Genomic DNA, 25,845 nt, shown 5'->3' with positions numbered 1-25,845 from the left:
CAGGGCTTTGTCAAGCCAGGCCTTAAAAAGCTCTAAGGATGGAGATTCCACCACCTCCCTTGGTAAGCCATTCCAGTGCTTCACCAACCTCCTAGTGGAATAGTTTTTCCTAATATCCAACCTAGACCTCCCCCACTGCAACTTGAGACCATTGCTCCTTGTTCTGTCATTTGCCACCTCTAAGAACAGCCGAGGTCCACCCTCTTTGGAACACCTCTTCAGGTAGTTGAAGGCTGCTATCAAATCCCCCCTCACTGCTGTTTTCTGCAGACTAAATAAGCCCAGTTCCCTAAGCTTCTCCTCATAAGTCATGTGCCCCAGCCCCCTAATCATTTTTGCTGCCCTCTGCTGGGCTTTCTCCAATCCCTTCTGTAGTGAGGGGCCCAAACTGGATGCAATACTCCAGATATGGCCTCACCAGTGCTGAATAGAGGGGAATAATCACTTCCCTCGCTCTGCTAGCAATGCAGCCCAATATGCTGTTAGCCTTCTTGGTAACAAGGGCACACATATTGTGTTCATGTAGCACTGGAATCACATCTACTTAGTTGTTTTTAGTGAGAGTTCATGCTGGACTCAAGACAGTACTGCCTAGCATGGAACGTACCACTTAGATATATAGTCAGATACCACATACACAGGACCTAGGGCTTCAAAAGTCAACCAGCATACGGAGAGTATCAAGATATCTACAGATAGGAAAAGTAGCATATAATCCACCTGTGCTGACTGCCTTTCTTACTTGGTTATCTGGGGCATGCAGCACAATTGCTGTGGTTGTTGGGAATGTGTTAAAATCCATTTGCAGGTCATCCCTAGCATATAGTTCGGCAGTTGTCAGCTCTGATTTTGCCATTTCATTTCTACTTTCCTTCACTCAAGTGGAAAGATCCTTGAGGTCCGTAGGCTGTGATCTGTTTATTTCCATTTTTGGCTGTCTCATCTTAGAAGAGAAGAGATTTCTCACAGGTGGCTGTTTTCCAATTATCACTTGTTGAGATGTGTAAACTTCCCCTGGTCACAAAGAAAATCATATTTCCCCCCAAGTTGGGTGGAGAACACATATTTACAAGCCTTTATTTTAAACCAGGGGAATGATTTATTAATCTAAGCATTAGATTTAAAATATAGAAACTCCCTGGAACCACATTCTGACTGCTGTCTAGGCTGCCTCAGGCTTTTATTCTTCTGCTGGAGATACAGGAAATTAAATTCCATCCAATTTACTGGCTGAGGGGGAGAGAGAGCTCTTTCAGATGAGACCTTAAAAATCAAGGTTTTGCCTACCACAGACATGAAAGATCCCATTGCACATCACATTAAGCAGTGTTTTCTTCGGTGTCTCTCCAGCTACAGTATAGCATGCTATCACCTGGTTGCTGCTTTTGCCCAGACTAGAAGCAGCTGCATTTTGGTGATGATACATAATATAGTTTGTGGAGGGCTTTGTCCTTCTTTAGTCACTGTATAAATATAAAATATTCACATTATTTAAACCCATCCTAAAGATGAGTCCAACGCAGATGTGGATATATCTATTGTTCAGTATGACTATTTCACCTATGCCTAAGTAATATTTCTGAACCGCCTTAATTCATGAAGCAGATTTGACAGGATGCTACAGGAAGTTGGCTGAAACTTAATACTGTGAGATAAAAAGGTCCTTTTTGCTCCATTTAGCTCTGGTCTCCATGCCTTTTCTTCCACGCTGCCCTCATCCCAAGAGGAGATGATCTTCCCCAATCCAGGTCACTAACCCAGCAACCACCGGGAAAGTAAACCACTCTTTCCATGAGGCTCACAACAAGCGATCTTAGTTACTCAGGCTAGTTAAAGCCAAAGCAGACTGTGAAGAATTACAAAGGGATCTTTCAAAACTGGGTGATTGGGCAACAAAATGGCAGATGAAATTCCATATTGATAAATGCATAAGTGATGCACATTGGAAAACATAATTCCAACTATACATATAAAATGATGGTATCTATATTAGCTGTTAGTACTCAAGAAAGAGATCTTGGAGTCATTTGTGCATAGTTCTCTGAAAGCATCCACTCAATGTGCAGCGGCAGTCAAAAAAGCGAACAGAATGTTGAGAATCATTAAGAGAAGGATAGATACTAAGACAGAAAATATCATATTGCTGCTATATAAATCCATGGTATGCCCACACCTTGAATTTTGTATGCAGATGTGGTTGCCTCATCTTAAAAAAGATATATTGGAATTGGAAAAGGTACAGAAAAGAGCAACAAAAATGATTAGGGCTATGGAACAGCTTTCGTATGAGGAGAGATTAATAAGACTTGGACTTTTCAGCTTGGAAAAGAGGCAGCTAAGAGGCAGGATATAATTGAGGTCTATAAAATCATGACTGGTTGGTATGAGTAAATAAGGAAGTGCTATTTACTCATTCTCATAACACAAGAACAGGGGTCACCAAATGAAATTAATAGGCAGAAGGTTTAAAACAAACAAAAGAAAGTATTTCTTCACACAACTCACAGGCAACCTGTGTAACTGTTTGCCGGAGGATGTTGTAAAGGCCAAGACTATAACAGGGTTCAAAAAAGAACTAGATAAATTCATAGAGGATAGGTCCATCAGTGGCTATTAGTCAAGATTGGCAGGAATGGTGTTCCGAGCCTTCATTTGCCACAGCCTGGGAGTGGGCAGCTGGGGATGGGTCACTTAGTGGTTGTCTGTTCTGTTCATTCCCTCTGGGTCACCTGGCAGTGGCTGCTGTCAGTAGACAGGATACTGGGTTAGATGGACCTTTAGTCTGACCCAGCATGGCCATTTTTATTTCGTTATTAATTAATTGTTATTTATTTATTTATTTATTTATTTATTTATCACTATCACTAAGGGCTCATCCATATGGAAAATTAACTGGAATAACTATTCTTCCACTTTGGAAGCAGAGTATTCTGAAATAAAGTCACTTCTGTTCCAGAATAGTGTTCACACAGGGCAGTTACTCTGGAATAGTTTATACCAGAATAGCTGTTCTGTAATAAATTATCCCCACCTCTGGATTTCACAGTGCATCCCTTCTACCTAATTGTCTTGCAGATTCTAAGGTCTTGGGCACAGAGACTGTTTTCATTTTGGGGTGTTGTACAGACTAAACCCAATGCTGGCCATAAATAAATAAATCAACTCATTCAATAAAAAGCTTCCAGACTTTAGAACAATTTTAAATGACTTCTCCCACACTCCCCCTTTTTACAATGGTGTTTCCCTCCACTCCCTGAAGGAGAAACTGGGGGCTTTGAGGTTTGCCCTTTACAGAGCTGGGCTAGATGGGGACTGGGGAATACAGCTTTGTTGTTGCACTGACTTCACGTGAGCAGTGTCAGTGGAACATAACATGTAAAAAGAAATGACATGGCAATTGCAGCCAGTTTAATGTGTGCTCTTATTGAGGTGAGACAGGGCAAGGAAAATCAAGAGGTTTGGTTTCTGTGCGTGGAACAAGTTCAGACTTTAGCAATGAAGGGCTAAGGGCCAGAGGTTTAAAGGTATTTAGGTGTAAACAGGTATCTAGTGAACATAGGTGCAGACTTCATGGATGGTCCAGCCTGCACCTATGGGGAAAAAATGGTGGGTGCTCAGCACCCACTGACAGCCCTCCTATCAGCTCCTTCCCACCCACCATGGATCAGCTGTTTAGCAGCATGCAGGAAGTGCTTGGGGAGGAAGGGGAGGATCGCGGGCAGGATGTGCATCGGGGAGGGGGTGGAATGGGGTGGGAAGAGATGGAGTGGAGAAGGGGCAGGGCAGGGGCAGGGACAGGAAGAGGAGGGATGGGGTGGGAAGAGGCAGTGCAGGGGTGGGAGCTTGGGGGATGGGGTGGAGTGGGGGGCCGAGCACCCCCCAGGAAAGGACAAAGTTGGCACCTGTGCTAGTGAGGTTTTTTAAATTGCTGAAGACACCTGGGGGCTTTTGAAAATCCCATTAGCCACCTATCTGCATTTTTAGGCACCTCAATACCTTTGAAAATTTGGCCCTGTATCCCTCTTTGCAAAGCATTTAATAATACATCTTTTCCTCTCTGCATAATTTTGCTCTAACCACTGGGCTAGGCAATAAAAGGGGGAACAGAACCACCACATCCTCCAGCTGTGGGGCCATATGTGATAGAAGTGCTAAAAGGTGGCCTCTGAGCATGTCTACTGAATCACACCCTGCAGGCAAGAGAGGCAGGGGAATGCCTAGCTCATGAGTCCCTCTGGGGCTTAGCTGGTGAGTGGTATCAGGACAGAGGTGCTGTGCATATGCCCAGAAGCACAAACATAGTTGCCACTTTATGAGTAGAAACTTCAGTGCCTAATGAATGTGGGTCTCTATAGGGTTAGGAAACAGCTGAGCAGGCTTTTTGAGCCTCTAAATTTTGGATGTAAGTGTCTAAATGTCCTGCTTGGGAAGTCAACTCCAGGCACCTATCTGCATCTTTAGGTGCCTAAATACATTTAAAATTCTGGCCCTGGATTCCTATTAAATTCTGCATGAGTTTACTATAAGGGTGATCACTGATAGGCAGCTAATTTCCTACAGGGCTGGTGAAAACAAATAATAAAGGCCTTCTTGAAACCTATGCCACAGGGACGCATACGCAGCCTATGCTGTGGCTTTCTTGTCACACTTGTCTCTTGTGTTCCACCCCAAGGGTGTCAGAGTCAGCCCCCACCCCCACTCCTGAGGCCGTGCCCCCCCGAGGCCCCACCCCCAGCCAAGCTGAAAGTCAGAGTGGGGCCTGGGAGTCTGCCCCCCTCCAGGGTGGGAGGCCTCAAAAGCAGCCCCCAGCCTGCCCTTGGGACCCTTGCCCAGTGCAGGTGGAGGGTCCTGCTCCCCACAGCTGCCCATGCAGCTCTCCCTGACCCGGGTCCTTGGAGCTGCAGCCCAGCCATGATAAGAGCCAGGTGGGCAGCTGTGGGGTGCTGCGGCAGACCCTCCATCTGCCCACAGTGTGGAGGCCAGAGCAGCCCCCAGCCTGTGTCCCCACGCCACAGTCCCCAGCACCCCAGGCAGGTGGAGGATCCACTGCAGCTCCCCACAACTGCCAGGGCTCCCAGCTGGGCTTCACACTGGCCTGGCCGGGTGAGAGCCGGGAGAAGGGAAAGAGGGGGGGTCCACTCTGGTGAAAAGTGGATGGGCATTGGTTTTCAAGAAGTGGGAGGGCATTGGCCTCCTGCCTCCCCCCCAACACCCCGGTTCCTGTGCCACTGTCCCACCCACAGTTAGGACCAGATTTACACCTTATGCGCTCCTAGGCACAGCATCTTCAGTGCCCCCTCCCCACCCACCTACAGCTGATCTTTGTGTTTTCTGTAAAAAATTAAATGAAAAGAAATATAAACACAGTCAAGTCCCCGGGAAGGCATGAGACCATCCACCATGCATGGTGCTCCCAGCCTGCGCCAGGGCGCAACCCACCCACCCGAGGTGAGGCAGGCGCAAGGTAGGGGACTGCTCCTCTCCCCACAGCAAGCGGTCCTTGGATGTCTTCTGCCCCTCCCACAGCCTGGTGCGGCAGCCATGCTCCGGCTCTGCCCATGCAAGTGAATGGGGTGCCGGCCGCTCCCCTCCATCTCCCTTCCTGGTATGGGGTGGAGGCAGTGGGACAGCGAATATTGGGAACGGGCTGGGAAGCTCCCAGTACCTGCAGTAGCCGATCCGCCTGGCCATGGCTCACAGCGCCTCCAGGTGGGCTGACTCAGACACTCACCATGCTCCAGCCCCACATGCTGGGAGGCCACCAATCCATGCCAGGAGTCCGACAGCCTGCCAGGGAGCTTTATGTATTAACTTTTAACTCACTTTTAACTTTTAGGTGCCCATGGGCATTGAGTATAATAGGCCTGAGGAGGCTCTGCCTCCTTCATGTGGCTGCGGCTGTGGCTGCCGCCAGATCCACGGTTGCGGGGTTTGGCGGTGAAGTTTTTGTTTTATTATGCCACATGCATGGGGCATATCAAAAGTGTCTAAGTAACAGAAGCTTTTCCCGTGGGCAGGTTGGCTTTGGGGAGGGGAAGCACGGTGTGGCTTAGGCCAGCCCAGGGCTCCTGGGGGACGGTGGCCTCAGGGCTTCCGCCAGCTGAGGTGGGGGTGCTCTGGACTCTGGCCAGCCTGGGGTTTTTCCAGCAAGTGCTCCTGTGGTGGAGGGGGAACTCCAGGCCAGAGGGCTTGTGGTTCCAGTCTTGGGGGGCATGGGGTCTCGGGGCTTTGGCTGTGGGGAGGGCGTGGGTACAAGGGGTGGAGCCAGGGGCTAGTTTCCCCAAAGGGAGGTATCCACCCATCGCCCATGCCAGCACCCCTAGGCATGTGCCTACTGTGCCTGATTAGAAATCCAGCCCTGCCCACAACTCCCCTGAGGCCGTAGTGGTGTTTCCAGCACCCTCTCTTGGGCTCCCATTTTGCTTGTGTACTCAGAACACAGCATTCCAAACCCTGCCCTGTCTTTCAGTCCCACAGCCTCTACCCAGGGCCTTTGCAGTACTTTTGGTGTTTGTATTTAACAATTCTGTGCAGTAATTAATACAATGGACCGTGTCCTGATTCTACTGGGCCATTCATCATTTCTGCTGAGGCAGACCAAATATTCATATAGAATTTTCTGAGATTATCATTCTGGCTCCAGGATTTGTCATTCTGCATTACAAATGGCATTTCAGTGAGCTTCTCTATTCCCAGGGGGCTGTAACCTGTCTGAGTCTGAGTCAGATAATGGTGAGAGATAGCGGTTTCCCACGAATGGGCTTATCTGTTCCAGACTGCATGATTATATAAATTGGTTTTAAGATATGGAATATAAATGCAATTAATTCCTCAAGGATTACATTTGATAATGCCATATAAATTAATCTTCAGTGGCAGAAATAACTGGCTGCTTCATGTTATGCATTTTTTAAATGAAAAATCCAAGTATCCATTACCAAAAAAAATAAAACACACACACACACACACCCTCAAAAAAACCCCAAACCTTATTTCTTCCATCTTTTAACAGAATTTAAAATATTCCTTTTTTAATGCAGTTTGGTCAGGAACTGAGATTCTTTACTGGAAAACCTTGCCATAGTGATGGATTCACTAGTAACTGAAAGATAGCATACAGTAGCTGACATTTAGCCTATGAAGGCCTGGTTTTCTGAACAGCCGACAGGGAGTCAGGACTGCTGGGTTCTGTGCCAACTCTGACTGGCCACATGACCTTCATTTCATTAGCCAGCTGTTGTGCTGAGCACTTCACAGGATTGGGGTTTAAGGTCTGAGGCCTGGTCTACACCTAAAACTTAGATTAACCCAACTACATTGCTCAGGGCTATGCAAAATGTTTTGCCCTGTGTGACATAGTTATGCCAACCTACCCTACCCCCACCCCACAGATGCAGCCAGGCCAATGGAAGAATTTCTTACTTATGTTGATGGATAAACCCTTCCATTGAGGTAGGAAGTGTCTACACTATGGCGCTACAGTAGCACAGCTGCAGCACCACAGCTGTGCTGCTGTGGTATAGACAGAACTTAATTTGTGCTGGTACTTGCCGGGGCTTAGTGGTATATAAGGTATTTCCTAGCCCCAGAACCCTTTTTTTTACACAAATTAAGTACTGAGTGTAGACATTCCCTCAGTCTACCAATCTGTGAAATGGGCTTATCTCACAGAGTCTTCTGAAGCTGAACTTTAATGCATATGATATCTTTAAAGGAGAGGTGCTATGGAAGTGCCAGTTATCAATAACACTTTTTTAAAACCTTTTTGCGTTAATTTAGTGTGCTGGCCTGACAGCTCTTGAGGCTGAAATCCCACTATTTTCATAACATGGACTTCATTGAGCTACCACCTCAATTTTTAGGCCAGACAAAAGCTCTGGAAGAAAACAGACTATAAGAAATCATGCATTGGCAAAGTCACTGACTAGGAACTTATTAGGTCTTTCCCTATCTATCATTTCTGTGATTCTGTGAAAAGATACTGAATATAAGTCTGTTCCTGCAAACCTTGACTCGCATGAGTAGTCCTTACACAGATAGTCCCATTGAGGTAATACAATTATTTACAAAGTAAGGACCAAACACATGAGTAAAGGAGTTTAGGAGGGGGCTGTATACTTGTTGGCCCTGAACCTGTTCCCACTGAAGTAAATGGCAAATATCCCATTGACTTACATGGCACAGGATCAAGCCCTTAAAAGAGATCTAAATATTTATGTACTCTATAGATGGACAGTAGTCAATAGCAGTAGGGAAGGGTCATTTTAGTGTACTGAGTAAAGCATAGAGCTGCTGCAACTTTCTCTAATGGATTTTGGTTTTCATTCTTTGGTCCCCACAGCACTTTAAACATTACCCAAATAACTAGCAAAGGAGGAAAATACCGAAGAAATCATGTATTGTTTCTTGTAATCTCAAATTTATTAATTCAGCCTCTCACTGATAAATTGGTTATTGTCTGTTTGCCTACAACAGATGTTCATGGCTTGTAGGTCAATTTCCTACTTGGAGTGGAAATCAGTGACATGAAGTCAGGTATTTTCTTACTGTACTTTGTTTATTTACAAAATGTTCACCAGCCCCGTTTTCCTCAAACACAGTGGGCAACTGACAGCCCCCAAGCAACTCCCTTTTGCAGAACCTCAGATCAGGCACCATTGTCCTGTCTCACGAAGCAGCTGCCTGTGCCCCTGTTTCTCTCTGGGAAAAGGTATGCAATTCTTTGGTGAGGGCCTGTGATGCTTTATGATTGAAACATGACCAATTATATCACTGATATTGCCCTTGTTAGACAATTGCAACAAATCTTGTACAAAGAGTGTCATATGAAAAAGTTATGATTTGCTGAGTATGGGTATACTGTTTGCATGTATCTGAAGTTATGAATGTTGACTGTGTGCCAGTATTTCAAATGTGTCTGTCCTGGGGTGACACTCACAAGGTAATTTACATCCAGTCTAGCCAGCACATTGTGAATGAACCGTTCAAGTTGATAACCCATTAAAGAACATTTAACTCTCAAAAACACACACAACCCAGTCTAACAAAAGCACCAGTATGGACAGCGCTATGTTGGTGGGAGAACTTCTCTGCCAACTTAGCTGTCACCACTTGTTGCGGGTGGTTTAATTATGCTGGTGGGACAGCTTTCTCCCACCGGCATAGAGCAGCTACACAAGAGACCTTGTGCCGCTGTAACGTCCATGGTGTAGACATAGCCTAAGACTGACAGCATCCTCTCCACATGGGATAAGGTATAAAGGACCCTGAAAGCATGTCCATTTTGCCTTTCCTTCTCTGATCTATGGACTATGGACTTACATTAAAAGGAGCATATTGACTATGGACCGAGGACCTTTCAATCTTTTGGAAATGATCAGAGACTTTACAAGCCAGCAGCCTGTAACATCACTGCTACAAACCTGATCCAAGAACTTTTCAATGACTGTATGTATATGATTTCTCTGACCATTTTAACTCTCCTCTTTCCTTTCTCTCATAAATAAACCAGTAGATATTAGATACTGAAGGACTGGCAACAGCATGCTCATGGGGTAAGATCTGAGTTATTTATTGACCTGGCTATGTGGCTGATCTCCTGGGATTAGAGGATCCTATATGTGATGAAACTGGTTTTCAGTAACTACTGATCCTGGAGTCCAGTGTTTGGGTGGTGAAGCAAGGGCTGGAATGCCTAAGGCAAATTATGCAGTCTTATCTGGCTGCTGCATGTGCCTCTTTAGCTTGTGAAGTTAAATGCAGCAGCTACAGACAATGACAGGCTGGTCAACCTAGTGACCACCTCTTGAGGTGATGGATTCACAATCATGGAACTATAGCAAATATCTATGCTGCAGCGGCATATCTGCAGTACTGCAACTGTGCTACTGTAACACTTCTAGTGTAGGCATTCCCAAACTCTTTCATGAGAGTCTGGGTGCTTACGCACCAATAACCTATTATGGGAAAGCCGTTAGTTCCTTTCAGTATATTATCCATAATGTAGAAGAAGAATATAGTGTTTAGAACAGGGAGTCAGCCATTATACAAAATGCAATGAGGGGGAACCAACAGGTGCCATAGGCAATAGGCATGTAATAGGGGGTTTTAAGAAATTATTCTAGAAAACCTCTAGAATTTAATAGAGAATAATACCCTTTCTGAAGGCTATAGAATTTTGTTGCAGGGCTATCATTTTCTATTAAATTCTACAGAATGATTCAAAAGGAGGTAGAGAGAGGTTATCATTTTCCATTAAATTATATAAGATTTTTCCACAAAAAATCCAGTGGTCTAGTCCCAGATCTATCACTGATCCATAAGTGACATGAGCAAATCATTTAACTCCTCCCTTTACTCATCTTTAAAATGGGGATAATGCATCTCCTCTAAGGGTGCAGTTGGGAAAGACTTCAGTGGTGTTCCACTGGAGATTAATTTGGTCCAATGACTGTGAAATGCTGTGAGAATCTTCACTTATATTTATATTTGGTGTATGCAGTCCAGTCAAGTCAAGCCACAGCTTTCTTATCACCAATATTCAAGGCGTGAAGACCTCCAAGAAGCTGAGTCATTTTGCAGTCTTCAACAATATGTGTCATGGTTTGTGGCTGCCCACACTGACATAATGGACTGTCCCTAAAATTCCACCGAAATTCTGCTGCAGCACAAATTCCATGTCAAGTACAAAACTGGTTCAGAGCCTCCATTGCCTTCACAGTAAATCAAACCCGGGTTGTCGTTGAGTGGGGTCTGAGACAAGATAATTATTTGTCACTTTTTCTGTGAACCATGAATCTTGTCATGTGTCCTCTACCATATGTCCCTTATGAAGTAAAATTATGTACAACAGGTGATGTGAGGGCAGACGACCATGTGGCGGATTAAACAAGTCTTTAATTAACAATAGATGTGGCATATCATGCACTTTTGTCATGAGCTTTGCTACGCTTTCCTCTCTGCGAACACTGGCAGAGCAATATTGCAGAGAATTGGCAACCATGGTAGAGGAGAAGATTTAAGTGTACCTGAAATAAAACTCATGGTGGAATTTAGTTGTACACTAGTCATCTTTGTGTGAGACAAGATAGACCAAACTGGAGTGCAATACTCCACCACTGAATAACAAAGTGCCATGGCTGAAGTGCGTAACATTTGGGCATTGGCACTCCATATTTTTCTGGCCAGTTTTCTGAGCAAGTTATTGGCTTTTTCACCTTAACTGCTGTCTTTGTAAGATGGCCACAACACATCTCCTGTAAGTACCCAGGAAGTACCCAAATACAGCTTTTCTGCTGTCTGGAGAAACTGACAGTCCAACTAAAAGAATCTTCACTAAAAAACATTGTACAGTACAAGTACAGTACCATTATTATATTCATTAAGATAATACCGGGTGTCTTTATGACTGAGGTAAATTTATGTGTAACACAATGGGCAGTTGAGAAAGATGTGATCAAATGATATACACAATTTAAAAAACATTAAAAAAAGTTTAAGCATCTAAAAATGTTTGAGATTAAATATACATAGCTATATATTGGCCAACCCCACCCGCTGCAATTTGAACCTCCTAGATACTTTGGAAGCTTTTTGAAGACCAAAATGAACAGATGCTGTGATTTTGATACCATCAGGCAGTGGGCAGTGGATATTAGTAAACTGGCAGGTAGCCACTAAAATTATTCCACAACAGATAATGAAATAAGTTATAAACAGCAGAAAAAAAATTAATTAGCTGCAAAGGAAGAGGTAGGGAGAGAGATTTTTTCAGATAAATTGTAAAATTAAATCTCTAGTCTAATTTCACTCCATAAAAAGAAATATGCTAAGAAACCAGTAAAAATACCTAATATATCAGACCTCCTTCAGGTGCTATTTATTACTATGGCTAATTATTGACATTTTGATATGGCCAATCAAGTGTAAAGCACTGTTCTAGCTTGTTGTGGCACTTAATAAATAAATATATTAAAATTAAATCTCTCAATTGCTGGCAAGAATCAGATGTAAATGATCCCACCATTCAGCAGAAAGCAGTGTTGTGGCTTACTGCTCATAATCTCCATTTTAATTTTCATGTCTAGATCAGTTGTTTGGTAAGGTCTGGGCCTTGAATTAACCTGGTCGGTTATGATTTGTAGTCCTTGTGCCAAATATATCACTGTCAGAAGCACTGAAGTCAATGGAATTGTGCAAATTTAGGACAGCAGTGAGTGTGGCTCCTTGTCTATATAATTCAGTGCTATGACACTAAACACTCTGCTGATATAGTGGGACTGCGCAAACATTATTATCCTGTACTGTAATCATTTTTTAAACTGTCTTCCCTATTTACACACTAGCTAATTTTGAAGTGACTTTAAAAAGCAACCAATGAAACCCACAGTGGCTAAAAATACATCTGGGAAAGGTCTAAAAGTGGGATTAAAAATGTAATTACAAACTCTGTGGTGAGATTTTTAATTATCAGTTCAACCTTGACATCAATGAAACATAATTGGTCCTCTGAGACCTCTTGTGTCAGAGCCTCCATGCAGAAATGGGCCTTGCATACTGCCAGGTTCAGTTAGGACAAGTCCTGTACTGAGCATAGCCTTTTCTATGGCACATCAGTTCACTGGCTGAGGGTTTCCCCTATATTAATGGCCTTATCCTCAGAATATCCTTTTGCATCCTCTGCAATATTGGGCACGGGTTACTAGCAGGTTTAAAGAACAGGAGTACTTGTGGCACCTTTGAGACTAACAAATTTATTTCAGCATTTGTTAGTCTCTAAGGTGCCACACGTACTCCTGTTCTTTTTGCGGATACAGACTAACACGGCTGCTACTCTGAAATTTGCAGGTTTAAATTAGGTAAATGGTGGATTCTCTGTAACCTGAAGTCTTTAAATCATGATTTGAGGACTTTAGTAACTTGGCCAGAGGTTAGGGGTCTATTATAGGAGTGGGTGGGTGAGATTCTGTGGCCTGCAATATATAGGAGGTCAGAGTAGGTGATCACGATGGTCCCTTTTGGCCTTAGAGTCTATGAGTTAGGGAAGTATCATCACTATTTCACAGATGCGGAACTGACGCACAGAGAAATCATGAGACTCGATCCAAGGTCACACGAGATGTCTGTGGCAAAGCCAGAAATTGTACCTAGATCTCCTGAGGCCTATGCCTCTGAGCCCAGTACCATCCTTCCTATGATTTTGTCTACCATGGAAAACTGTCAATAGAAACCAGAGATTCTCTCATCTTCTGGAATTAACCCTTAAAATGAGATTTCCTATACTGTTGTCTGTTGCTTCTTGTGATCCAGTGACAGGGAGGTCAGAGGTGGAAGCTGTGAATTCTGTGAAGAGAAACTCTCCTGGATTCTTTGGAACTCCCCATCTGTTTGAAGTGGTACTTGGCCCAGTCTTGCTCCAAGACAGGCTCCTGTCAAACAGAACTCCATTGTTTGAAAGAGAAACCACATTGAGGAGTGAAAGGTAAGACATTTTCTGACCTCAGAGGAATGAAAGGGGCGAAAAGATGGATGATTCAAGAACAATTAGAAATTAAAAGTGCAAGAAAAACATTTGAAGTTCCCTCATGAATTCTTGGAAGAGGATTAGGCATAAATAATCACAGAGTCAGAATTGTTAAGATCAGAAGGGACCATTATGTTCATGCTGTTCTATGTTTCTGCCATGAGCACCTGCTGGAGCAATTCACCATGTAGATTTGATTTACATTAAGGTAACATGAATAAGATTGCTCCTGGAGGTAGTGCACGCAGGGCACTGAACCACATGCTGGGTCACACTAGTTCTGCAGGCCTTGGCTACACTTGCAGGTGTGCAGCGCTGGGAGTTACAGCTGTCTGCATACATCTGCGTAGGGAAAGCGCTGAAGTGTGGCCACACTGACAGCTACCAGTGCTACAGTGTGGCCACATTTGCAGCATTTGCAGCACTGTTGGGAGTGGTGCATTATGGGCAGCTATCCCACAGAGCACCTCGTCCCATTTTGGTGCCGTGGCTTGTGGGAAGGGGGTGGAGGCTGTGGGTCATTTTGCTTCCTGTCCCAATGCCCTGTGATGTATCGCTTCACATCCCAGCAGTCACTGTTTTTCCATCCACATTTGGCTCCATCTTGACTCTCTCAACGGTTTCTGTGCAGCGCGATTTCTGTGGGCAATGGAGCCCGAGCTGCTGAGGAGTATGCTGATGAGTCTCGCCAGCACATCACATTTAGCAGTTGAGCTATTCCTTATGATCCAAAGTGATGAGGAGTCCGAGGATGACAGCTAGTAGCCAGACGCGTATGACACTAAATTGCTTCTGGCATTCACGGAAATGCTCAGCACCGCGGAACGCCACTTTTGGGCTCAGGAAACAAGCACTGAGTGGTGGAATCACATTGTCATGGAAGTCTGGGATGATGAGCAGCGGCTGCAGAACTTTTGGATGAGAAAAGCCACTTTCATGGGACTGTGTGAGGAGCTCGCCCCCACCCTGCGGCACAAGGACACGAGATTGAAAGCTGCCCTGCCGGTGGAGAAGCAGGTGGCTATTGCAGTCTGGAAGCTGGCAACTCCAGACAGCTACTGATCGGTTGGGAACCAGTTTGGAGTGGGAAAGTCGACCGCTGGAATCGTTTTGATGCAAGTTTGCAGGGCCATTAATCGCATCCTGCTAAGAAGAACCGTGACTCTGGGGAACGTGCAGGACATTGTGCATGGCTTTGCACAAATGGGTTTCCCTAACTGTGGAGGGGCGATAAATGGGATGAATATTCCTATTCTGGCACCACCCCACCTAGCATCTGAGTACATTAATCGGAAGGGGTATTTCTCTATGGTTCTCCAGGCGCTTGTGGATCACCATGGGCATTTCATTGACGTTAACACAAGCTGGCCTGGAAGGGTGCATGATGCACGCATCTTTCGGAACACTGGCCTGTTCAGGAAGCTGCAGGCAGGGACTTTTTTCCCAGACCGGAAGATCGCAGTAGGGGACGTTGAAATGCCCATTGTGATCCTTGGAGACCCCGCTTACCCGTTAATGCCTTGGCTCATGAAACCGTATACAAGTAAGCTTGACAGGAGCAAGGAACGGTTCAACTACAGGCTGAGCCGGTGCAGAATGACTGTGGAGTGTGCTTTTGGCCGTTTAAAGGGGCGTTGGAGATCTCTGTATGGGAAGCTAGACATGAGGGAAAGCAGCATCCCTGTGGTTATATCCGCATGCTGTACCCTTCATAATATTTGTGAAGGGAAGGGTGAAACATTCAGTCAGGCATGGACCTCTGAGGTTCAACGCCTGGAGGCTGAATTTGCACAGCCAGAGAGCAGGGCTGCAAGAGAGGCCCATCACAGGGTTGCAAGGATTAGGGATGTCTTGAGGGAGGAATCTGAGGCTGAAAACCAACAGTAATGTTTGGTGCTTTGCACAGGAATGAAGTGCAGTGGTTACAATGTTAGTAGGAATCTGTTTTTCCTAAGCTGATTTGCAGTGCCTGTTTCTTTCCTGGGCTAAGATATCTTTTTACTTTCTGCAATAGTAAAGACTGTTTTCAAAGCCAAGAATTCATTTATTGAAAAGAAAATAACTTTATTGACAGACACACAACATTTTGGAAACTTAAAAGGGCAGGGGGGTGGGGGGTGAACTGTACAGTCACAGGTTTGAATATGTCATGTCTGGAGTGCTGTGCAATGACTGCTGCACTTCAGGATGCCTATACTGCATGGTGATGGGGGTTGAGTTCAGAGGGTAAGGGTCGTAGTTCTCAAGGTTGGTTGGTAAACATACAGGTGTTGGAGGCAGCTGGTGATGGTAAGAACCTGGATGCTGGGGAAGGGGGTTTTGAGTTGACACTGGGGCACAAGTGAAAGAGCTTTGAGACGGCGGGGGGAGCCGGCACAGTAGTGCTCTGCCTGAATGTCTATGAGCACCTGGATAGAGTCCTCTTGGTGCGCCAGGATGCTTATCAGCTGCTTTGTGCTTTTCTTCCTGGCTCCTGCATTTCTCTGGTGGATCCTGCTTTCCTTTTCCCTCCAGTCCTGCAGTTTTTGATTCCCTCTGGCAGAGTGATCCATAACTGCTTTCAGCATGTCTTCTTTGCTTTTTCGCAGCTTCTTCCTGAGGTTTTGGAGTCTTTCAGCTGTTGATAACACGGGCATCCAAGAAGTCAAGGTTGCTTGTAGAAAGGCAAAAAAGGCAACAGTTAACAGAGACAGCATTGTTTATATTTCAGACAGTTATTCCCACACAGTGAAGGAGTTTACAGTCTTCACAATAGCATAATTTTCCCATACTAAAAAGAGCGCACATAACCCACAGGAGCCCCAAAATGGTGAGTAAGGGGGACTGATTGCTTCTGGGCTGTACTGGGGTTTCTGTGCGTTGGGGAAAGCAAACAGCTGCAGGGGGCACCTGCACTGAACAGTCTCCCAACATTTTCCACAGGAGTTGATCCTGGAAGATATCTCGCTGCTGCGGGTCACCTGGGAAGAGCGGAGGGTCTTCTACAGCAATGCGGATTTTGCCCTGGCCCTTATGCAGCTTGCCTGTGTGCAGCAATGGTCCCCCCACCCTTCGCGGCACAGTGGCGTGGACACATTAGCCTGACTGGGACAAGGATCACAGTGGCTCTCCCAACAAACTTGCGCAAGCACATTATCCACACTCTGGCTGAAACTTTTGAAGAGATTACTGAGGCCGATTACTGCGACGTGATAGACCACATCAATGGACTATTCCACATCTAGGCATGCATGCATGCAGCCCTAACCCTCCCTCCTCTCCCGAAACATTTCCATCCTGAAAATACAAGCCGCTTACTGGTAACCTGCTCCTTTGCTTGTCCTTCACCAAGTACCGGCTGCTGCAACTGGCTTTCTTCCTCCTGGCTTGAGAAGAGCTCCTGACTGCATGCTTCCTGGGACTCTGGGGTGTCTCCCCCCATCCCAGTACCCTCACTCTCAGTTTCCTCCTCCCCCGCCTTCTCCTCCTCCTCCACCTCTGCCTCTCCCCCCGCTCTGAAGTGTCCATCGTGGTCCTCGGATTGGCAGTGGGGTCACCCTCAAGTATCGCGTCCAGCTCTTTGTAAAAATGGCAGGTCGTGGGGGCAGCACCAGAGTGGCGGTTTCCCTCACGGGCTTTGCAATAGGCACTCTGCAGCTCCTTCACTTTAACCCTGCACTGCAGCGTGTCCCAGTCATGACCCCTTTTCAGCATGGCCCTTGATATCTGCCCATAGGTATCGTAATTCCTACGGCTGGAGCGCAGCTGGGACTGCACAGCTTCCTCCCCCCAAACACTGATGAGGTCCAGCAACTCACCATTGCTCCATGCTGGGGCTCGTTTGGTATGTGGAGGCATGGTCACCTGGAAAGATTCACTGATTGCACTCCACACCTGGCTGAGCAAACAGGAAGGGGATTTTTAAAATTCCTGGGGCATTTAAAGGGCGAGTCACCTGAGGCCAGGGCAGTAGAGTTTGAACTGATGAGCAGAGTGGCTGAACAGGCATTTTGGGATACTTCCGAATACCTCTGGAGGCCAATAACAGTGCTTTTGGTGGCCACACTGGCAGTGCAGCGCTGCATCACCAGTGCTGCAGTCATTATTCCCCAGGCAGAGGTAGAGTACAGCCAGCACTGTATCCAGGGAGATACAGCGCTGGATGTGCCTTGCAAGTGTGGACGGTGTGTGAGTTGCAGCGCTGTAAAGCCACCACCAGCGCTGCAACTCTCCAGTGTAGCCAAGCCCGCAGAGGAGGGATTTGGCTGAGAATCTGCTAATGTGGCAAGTTATATTGAATTGGAAAGTCACAAGGACTAGAAATGTTTTTGTATTAACAAAACTGACATTCTGTGGGAGTTGGTGGGTCATGAGAGACGTGCCTGTTATGGGGTTCTACTACGCACTTGCGCTGATGTGGAAACTGAGAGGTTAATGTGACTTTCTCAAGTCTGCTGAAGAAGAAGTATGAGAAATGTGCACTCCATTCCTCACACTCCCTGCAAGCTCAGCCCTTTCTCACCTCACATCCAGTCACTTTCCTATGCTACTACACAGATTTTACCTTTTCCCTTTGTGACAGGGAGTCAGAGTGCAACATAGACAGTGGAACCACTGAGCCCTCCCAAACCCACCAACCTGGTCTGCCTCTCACTCTGTGATGCCGATGGCAAGCTAAAAACCTCCTATAGGCACTGTACTTACACAGCCATCCACAGGCAGGGATACACCCAACTGAGTTATATGAATAATCTCCCAGTCACATATGAACCATAAGAACAAAAGAACATAAGAATACTGGGTCAGACCAAAGGTCCATCTAGCCCAGTATCCTGTCTTCCAACAGTGGCCAATGCCAGGTGCCCCAGAGGGAACAAACAGAACAGGTAATCATTGAGTGTTCCATCCTGTCACCCATTCCCAGATAATGGTAAACAGAGGCTAGGGACACCAGCCCTGCCCATCCTGGCTAATACCAATTGATGGACCTATCCGCCATGAATTTATCTAGTTCTTTTTTGAACCCTGTTATATTCTTAGCTTTCATAATATCCTCTGGCAAGGAGTTCCACAGGTTGATTGTGCATTGTGTGAAGAAATACTTCCTTTTGTTTGTTTTAAGTGTTTCATTTGATGACCCCTAGTTCTTGTGTTATGAGGATTAAATAACTATTCCTTATTTACTTTCTTCATACCAGTCATGATTTTATAGACCTCTATCATATCCCCCCATTAGTCATCTCTTTTCTAAGTAGAGAAGTCCCAAACTTACTAATCTTTCTCCGTATGGAAGCTGTTCTTACCTGTAATAATTGTGTTGCCCTTTTCTGAACCTTTTCCTATTCCAATATATTTTTTTGAGATGGGGCGACCACATCTGTATGCAGTATTCAAGATGTGGGCATACCATGGATTGATATAGAGGCAATATGATATTTTCTGTCTTATTATCTATCCTTTTTTTTTAATGATTCCCAACATTCTGTTAGTTTTTGACTGCTGCTGCACAGTGAGTGAATGTTTTCAGAGAACTATGCACAATGACTTCAAGATCTCTCTCTTGAGCGCTAACAGCTAATTTAGACCACATCATTTCCTATGTATAGGGATTATGTTTTCCAATGTGCATTACTTTGCATTTATCAACTTTGAATTTCATCTGCCATTTTGTTGTTCTGTCACCCAGTTTTGTGAGATCCCTTTGTAGCTCTTTGCAGTCTGCTTTGGACGTAACTATCTTGAGTAGCCGCAAAGAGTCCTGACAAACAGATGTATTGGAGCATGAGCTTTCGTGGGTGAATACCCACTATCTTAAGTAGTAGTTTTGTATCACCTGCAAATTTTGCCACATCACTTTCTATCCTTTTTTCCAGATCATTTATGAATATGTTTAATAGGACTGGTCCCAGTAAAGACCCTTGGGGGACACTACTGTTTACTTCTCTCCATTCTGAAAACGATTTATTCCTGCCCTTTGTTTCCTATCTTTTAACCAGTTACTGATCCATGAGAGAACCTTTCCTTTTATCCCATCACAGTTTACTTTGCTTAAGAGCCTTTGATGAGGGACCTTGTCAAAGGCTTTCTGAAAATCTAAGTACTGAATCCACAGGATCCCCTTTGTCCACATGTTTGTTGATCCCCTCAAATAATTAGTGGGTATGTAGTAGATTAGTGACGTATGATTTCCCTTTACAAAAACCATGTTGACTCTTCCCTAGCAAGTTATATTCAACTATGTTTCTGACAATTCGGTTCTTTACTGTAGTTTCAACTAGTTTGCCGGGTACTGAAGTCAAGCTTATTGGCCTGTAATTGCTGGCATCACCTCTGGAGCTCTTTTTAAAAATTGGTGTCACATTAGCTATCCTCTAGTCATCAATAAAGAGGCTCCAGCCAATTCCCCCAGCCTTGCACCCCAGAACTGTACTGTCTTGCACTGGTCAGAAGCTTGGCCAGTGTAAGCTGCTTACCTAATTCACCACTCTGACAAAAAGGTAGTGGATGTGCAACTTCCCTTGTTAACCTGAGTTGAGATTTCCCAAGCACTACAACCAAAAACCACAGTTTTCAATAAAATATAAAACAGATTTATTAACTACAGAAAGGTAGATTTTAAGTGATTATAAGTAAGGCTGTGAGTTTGTCATGGAGGTCATGGAAATCTCAGATTCCATGACTTTCTGTGACCTACATGACTTCTTCAGCAGCCAGTGCACCAGGCTCTGGGGCAGCTCAGGCATCCCCTGTGCCATTCACACTGGCCACTGCTGGGGCAGTCTTGGGTCACTGCACCTTTCCCCCCATCCCCCCACCAGCAGCAGAGCTTGGGTGCAGGAAGGGGCAGGGGGCTGGGACATGGCATGGGGTGAGGTGGGCTCTGGGTGGCACTTTTTGCTGGGGGGCTCCCTGGAAGCGGTGACATCCTCCTCGCTCAGCTCCTAGGCAGAGGCATAGCCAGGCAGCCCTGTGCACTGCCTCCACCAGAAGCACTGGCTTCACAGTTCCCATTGGCTGGGAATCGTGGGGCTCCTGAACAGCCCCCTCCCCCGAAGTTTTAATTTTTAGTAAAAGTCATGGACAGGTCACGGTCCATAAATGTTTGTTTACTGCCCATAACCTGTTTGTGACTTTTACTAAAAATACCCGTGACTAAAATGTAGCCTTAACTATACATGGTAGGCATAAAGGTCAGAGATAGTTGCCTTAAGAAAATGAAAAGTAAACATGCATTCTAAATCCTAAACTTTTAGTCTTAGCAAGAGTTGAATCAAACAATGTCTCAGCCTAAGATATGGTACAAGCAGGTTACAGTTCCTCCATACACAGGCTGGGACTCCCTTCCAGTCTGGGGCCACTCCTCCCTTGTTCAAAATCTTTGTCATCCAGACCTTCTTTGAGGTGTTGAGGTGGGAGAGGGGGAAAAGAGGCCAGATGATAATGTCACTGTCTCTCTTGTATATTTTCTTCCAGCTTACTGGAAAGATCCTTGCTGTGACATGGGAGTTAGGCAGCCCCCATTGGTCACGCAGTCTCCATTGGCTTTGTGGTCTCACTGAGAATTCTCTGGGATGGCCTTTGGGAGGGTGGATTCCCTTCAATGGGCCATCAGCACATGTCTGGCTGGTGCTTTGTTGCAATTAGGGTGACCAGATTTCCCGATTTTATAGGGACAGTCCTGATATTCAGAGCTTTTTCATATATAGGTGCCTAATACAGCCTGTCCTGATTTTTCACATTTGCTATCTAATCACCCTAGCTCCAATTGAGAGACTGGCTGTGGGCATCTCCCAACCTCACAGCACATTTCAGTAACACATATAGCAATGCTTCATAACTTCACATACAATGATAGTACATACAATCCAACAGGATATTAATGCTCAACAGATGAAGACTTTTAAAATGCTACCTCTCAAGGCTTACTCTGAACTAAACATATCATAATCATATCACCATGATGAATATGGGGATTCCAGGGTGATACTTTGATGTACAGAAAAGGAACAGGTTTAAAAATTTTATAAATGATGTTAAAAAAAAAGGGAACAGTACAGAGTTTAAACGTAAAAGTTTCTGGTTATCAGGGAATAACATACAGATTATCAAGAGGTGCAAAGTTTGGTTTAAGATCGGATGGCGTAAGGAATACATAATCTGCACTATCCCCAATTGGGGTAAAAGGTTAACAGGTCAAAGTACATAAATTGAGATATGAGGATATGTTGTTCATATAATGGCTATGTTCGGGTGTGGAGTATAATGAGTGGATATGATGATGAGGATGGATTGATTCTCATTTGGCGAGATTTAACATTCAGTGAGTTTATGGTTCCAGTTCATATGGTCCTTTCTTTTGTTACACCCTTTGTTATGCCCTTTTCTTACGCCCTTCTTTTGTTTTTAACCCATATCACCTCTTTTCTGTTGTTTGTCTTTCTCTGAGCTCTTTATTGTTTTAGATCTAAGCCTTTTTGCCAGCATTATTTCTATGTTTTTTTCCATTCACACAGTCCAATTGTATGCTTTTTGTAAATTTTAGATTAAGGCAAATATCAAAACAAGCAAGTAAAAGGAAAATCATTAGGAGAGAACACAATTTGTCTCTTGCGTAGCATAATGCAGCAACTCTGCCTTTCAAAAAGACTGACTGTCTCTGCAGTTCGCAGAGTTTGTAGGGATACAAATATATTGTACAAATTAAATAAAGACATAATAGTTACCAAAATGCATCACACATCCTTCCCCCACAGAAATTGGTGGTTTTAGCCCCAGTTCTAGAGGTATATCTTCTCTCTATCACTTCTAACACACTTGATTCTGAAGCCTTACTTTCTGTCAGTTTCACTATGTGCAATGCAGTCTTCCTCCCTGTAAAGTACAGCCCTGCTCTTGGCTCTTATATGCTCATTTCCCCCATATATATGGCTGCTTCCTGTGAGATATGCTTGCACAGAGGTATACAGTACAGTAGCTTGTGAAACTGTGATAGGAAAGATGCTAGACGAATACAAATTGCATTGTTTTTATGCACTTCATTTTTAGCAGCCAACAAGAGTGTTCAGGAATCTACCCAAAGAAGCTACAGTTGATCAAGAAATCATTTGCAGAACACCAGGACAAGAGAAAACAAATGAACAGGAGCTCTGGACTTTCTTTTTATTTTCATGGATCCAAAGAAATACATAGCTGGGGAACAAATTATCGAACCCAACCAGAATGTATTTATTCTTCTAGTCATAGCACATTCAGATTTATTTTAATGATTCATAAACATTTCAGGTTCCAGTAGCTCCTGATTAACTCCTCTATTCAGTGTTGTCAACTGATGCTAGGGAATGATTTATCGTACAATACCAGATCACACCAACGTATAAATCCAGCCAATTGAATTGGCAGGCTGTCTTGGTAAACATGTTCTGCTGCCTGGAGATGAGAATGCTTTGTCCAAAATTCAGTATTAATGACCTGCTGACTGCAGCTGAAATACTGTTGTTTTATTCCCCTATTAATCTGTTCAAGATGTAATACATGGCGTCCTAAAACTTCGGTTCTTTGTTTCCACTCTTTCAGATTTAATTACAGTACCTGCTCAAGAAAGGGATTTAAACCTTACTTCTGAGACAAGAAGAAATCCTTCACTCCTCTTTGTGGTGTCTACAGCTTTGAGAATAATGACATGCTGCCTGAGACATGCTGTGACAGAACAATCCTAACACCAAATCTTTATTATAAGATACAGTTGGGACCCTATCGATGTTACAGGCATAAGCAAGTCCACTTAGCCACATAAGACTGATCACACTCAGTGCTGGTGGGATATACTTAGATCATTGCCTTGGACAGTCAAAGGCTTTTTAGCCCAGTTAGAGCTGTACACTGAGGCACTGTGCATTTTAACCATAATGTAACTGTATTACTTGTAGATGAGGTGTAAATCTCCAAGACCTACTTCTTTTAAAATTCTGAGTTTGCATGAAAATGATAACACCACATGATCTGACCAGCTGTAGCACTTCCTGGGTGAGCAGGATCACCCAAGCCAGCTAAACGAGGAGTTCCATTCTGAAACAGGGTATGTCAGCTGCTTCACAGCTGCAATTTTTCTTTTTCTATTGTGGACACCTTCTACAGGCTAGAGCTAGATCCACATAAGGATTTAGGTGTTTCACTGCTCGGTGGGTGCAGTGCCTAACTTTTAGGTGCCACACTGCCCAGTGAAATCCACAGCCCTGAGTCAGACTCCCAGGTTCCTTTTACAATGCATAAGGAAAGCTAGATACCCAAGAATGGAACTCACAAAAACCAGCACACTGAGCAGGAGCCAGTAGGAAATGCTGAAGAGAGGGTAAGCCTAAGCATTCACTGGAGTAAGGAGACTGTAATCTGGGTGTTCCACATGAGTGGTCTATAGTCACTGGGCTATAGAGGAATTCTCACTTTATCTGACCCAAACATATTTAAATAGTTATATACAGTGGAACAGCTTAAACAGGAGAGATTGAGGGCAAATGAGACTACACGCTATGCCGACAGGAGAGTGCTTGTCCATAGGCATAATTATTCAACCTCAGTGAGAAGCATAAGCTATGTTAGTGGGAGAGCATCTCCCGCTGACATAGCGCCAGTGTGGACAGTGCAGCTTGTGTTGCTGGGGGAGAGGGAAAGTTTTGTCACACTCCTGAGCGACGTAAGTTAGATCAACTAGAGTGATAGCGTAGGCCTGCCCTGAGAGTGACCTGCTCCAGAAAACCCCATAGCCCAGCCATTAGTGCACTTTCCTAGGAGCCAGCTGAACTTCAAATTACTTCTTTGCATCAGGCAGAGTGTGGAATCAAACCCTGGTCTCCCCACATCCTGTGGGAGTGTTTTAACCACTGGGCTAAAAGTTATAAACACGGCACTTCCTCCAACTCCAGAAGGGTCACAGATGTGATGGTAGGTGAGTAGCTCCCTTTCAGCGGTGAGGCTTAGGCCATAACTCTCTCCTCAGCTTTTCCTATTGGCTAGCTTACATAGCTCCTTGTTCAGCCTACTGGCATTTGTGAATCCCATTCTTAAGACACCTAACTCCCCCCATGCATTCTACAGGGAGCCTGGGCACCTAACTCAGATTGTGGATTTCATTGGGTGGCAAAGTGCCTAAAGCTCCCTTTGTGGAGCTAACCCAGGCTCTCTAATGCTGCACATCCATTTTCAAACCCAACCTGTAACTTCCCTATGGCAGCAACAGTGCTAAGTTGTACGAAAAAGATACTAAGGAGACAATGAAAATAATTACCTTTAATATTGTTATGGTCAGAGTCAAGAGGTGGCATTGTTACAGTCTTACCCTTTTTTTCTTAGTCTCAGAGCTTTAGTCTTGAAGAAACGGTGGTAGTGCTGTTAGGTTAGTGATGCAGACTCTTTGTGGGGAAGCTGTTGCACACCCCAAGCTTGCTCTCTGCTTTAATCTAACTAGAGTCAATTCTCTGGGCAGTTACTTCCTAGCGATCAGGCATTGGCTCTGGATTATTTAGAGGTGATTGCCTTGGTGCTGCTTGTGACCGCCTCTGTAAAAGGACTGGTGTGAAGAGCATGAACACACAAGTCACATTGAGAAGATGCCCAGACTCCTCATTGATAGGACACTAACTACTGCTCAGCAGAGGAGCAGCCTGATTGGTATGACTTAACTGTTACATCCCCATTTGTAACTACACTACTTTCTGCAGGCAAGGCTTTTTCACCATTAGTATCAAAGCTACCTTTGCTGCTCCGTTCTCCAGCAGTCACTGCACAGGGTGGTTGTCCTGTATGAATGTAGACTTGAATGATATGGTGAAGCCATGCTTTTATAGGCAGTTTTGCATATCTACCATAGTCTACCATTGTAGTTGTATGCTAAGTATTTATCCCACATTTCCTGGCATTCCTCTCATGAGCAGTGGGTTGTGGGAAATTTCTATAAACCTGAGATCCTTAGGGAACTACAGAAGGAAGGGGTCAAAATCCCATAAGGCCATGAGAGCTATTACCACTTTTGAGGCACTTAATCAAGTAAATGACAAGTGCACTTAGAACACAAAAACTTAATTCTGCCCTCATACTTCCCTGTGGGAAAACACCACATTTATATATTACACCTGTATGGCTTTCTAGCAGCCTTGTTAATATTGCATAAGTTTTGCAACTGTGAGAAATAGTGTTATTGTATAGGAAAGTACATTTTATCTACAGATGAGACTCTGCTAGTAAAATAGTGAATGGTGATGTGTAGGGGATAAAATACATTTTAAATAGATATCTTAGCTGCTTTTATGGGATTGTGGTGTGGAGGAAGGGGGTGTTCCCCTTAGCATCCT

This window comes from Gopherus evgoodei, chromosome 2 (genome assembly GCF_007399415.2).
Source record: "Gopherus evgoodei ecotype Sinaloan lineage chromosome 2, rGopEvg1_v1.p, whole genome shotgun sequence".
Taxonomy (NCBI): domain Eukaryota; kingdom Metazoa; phylum Chordata; order Testudines; family Testudinidae; genus Gopherus; species Gopherus evgoodei.
Note: the sequence above shows the minus strand (reverse complement) of the source record.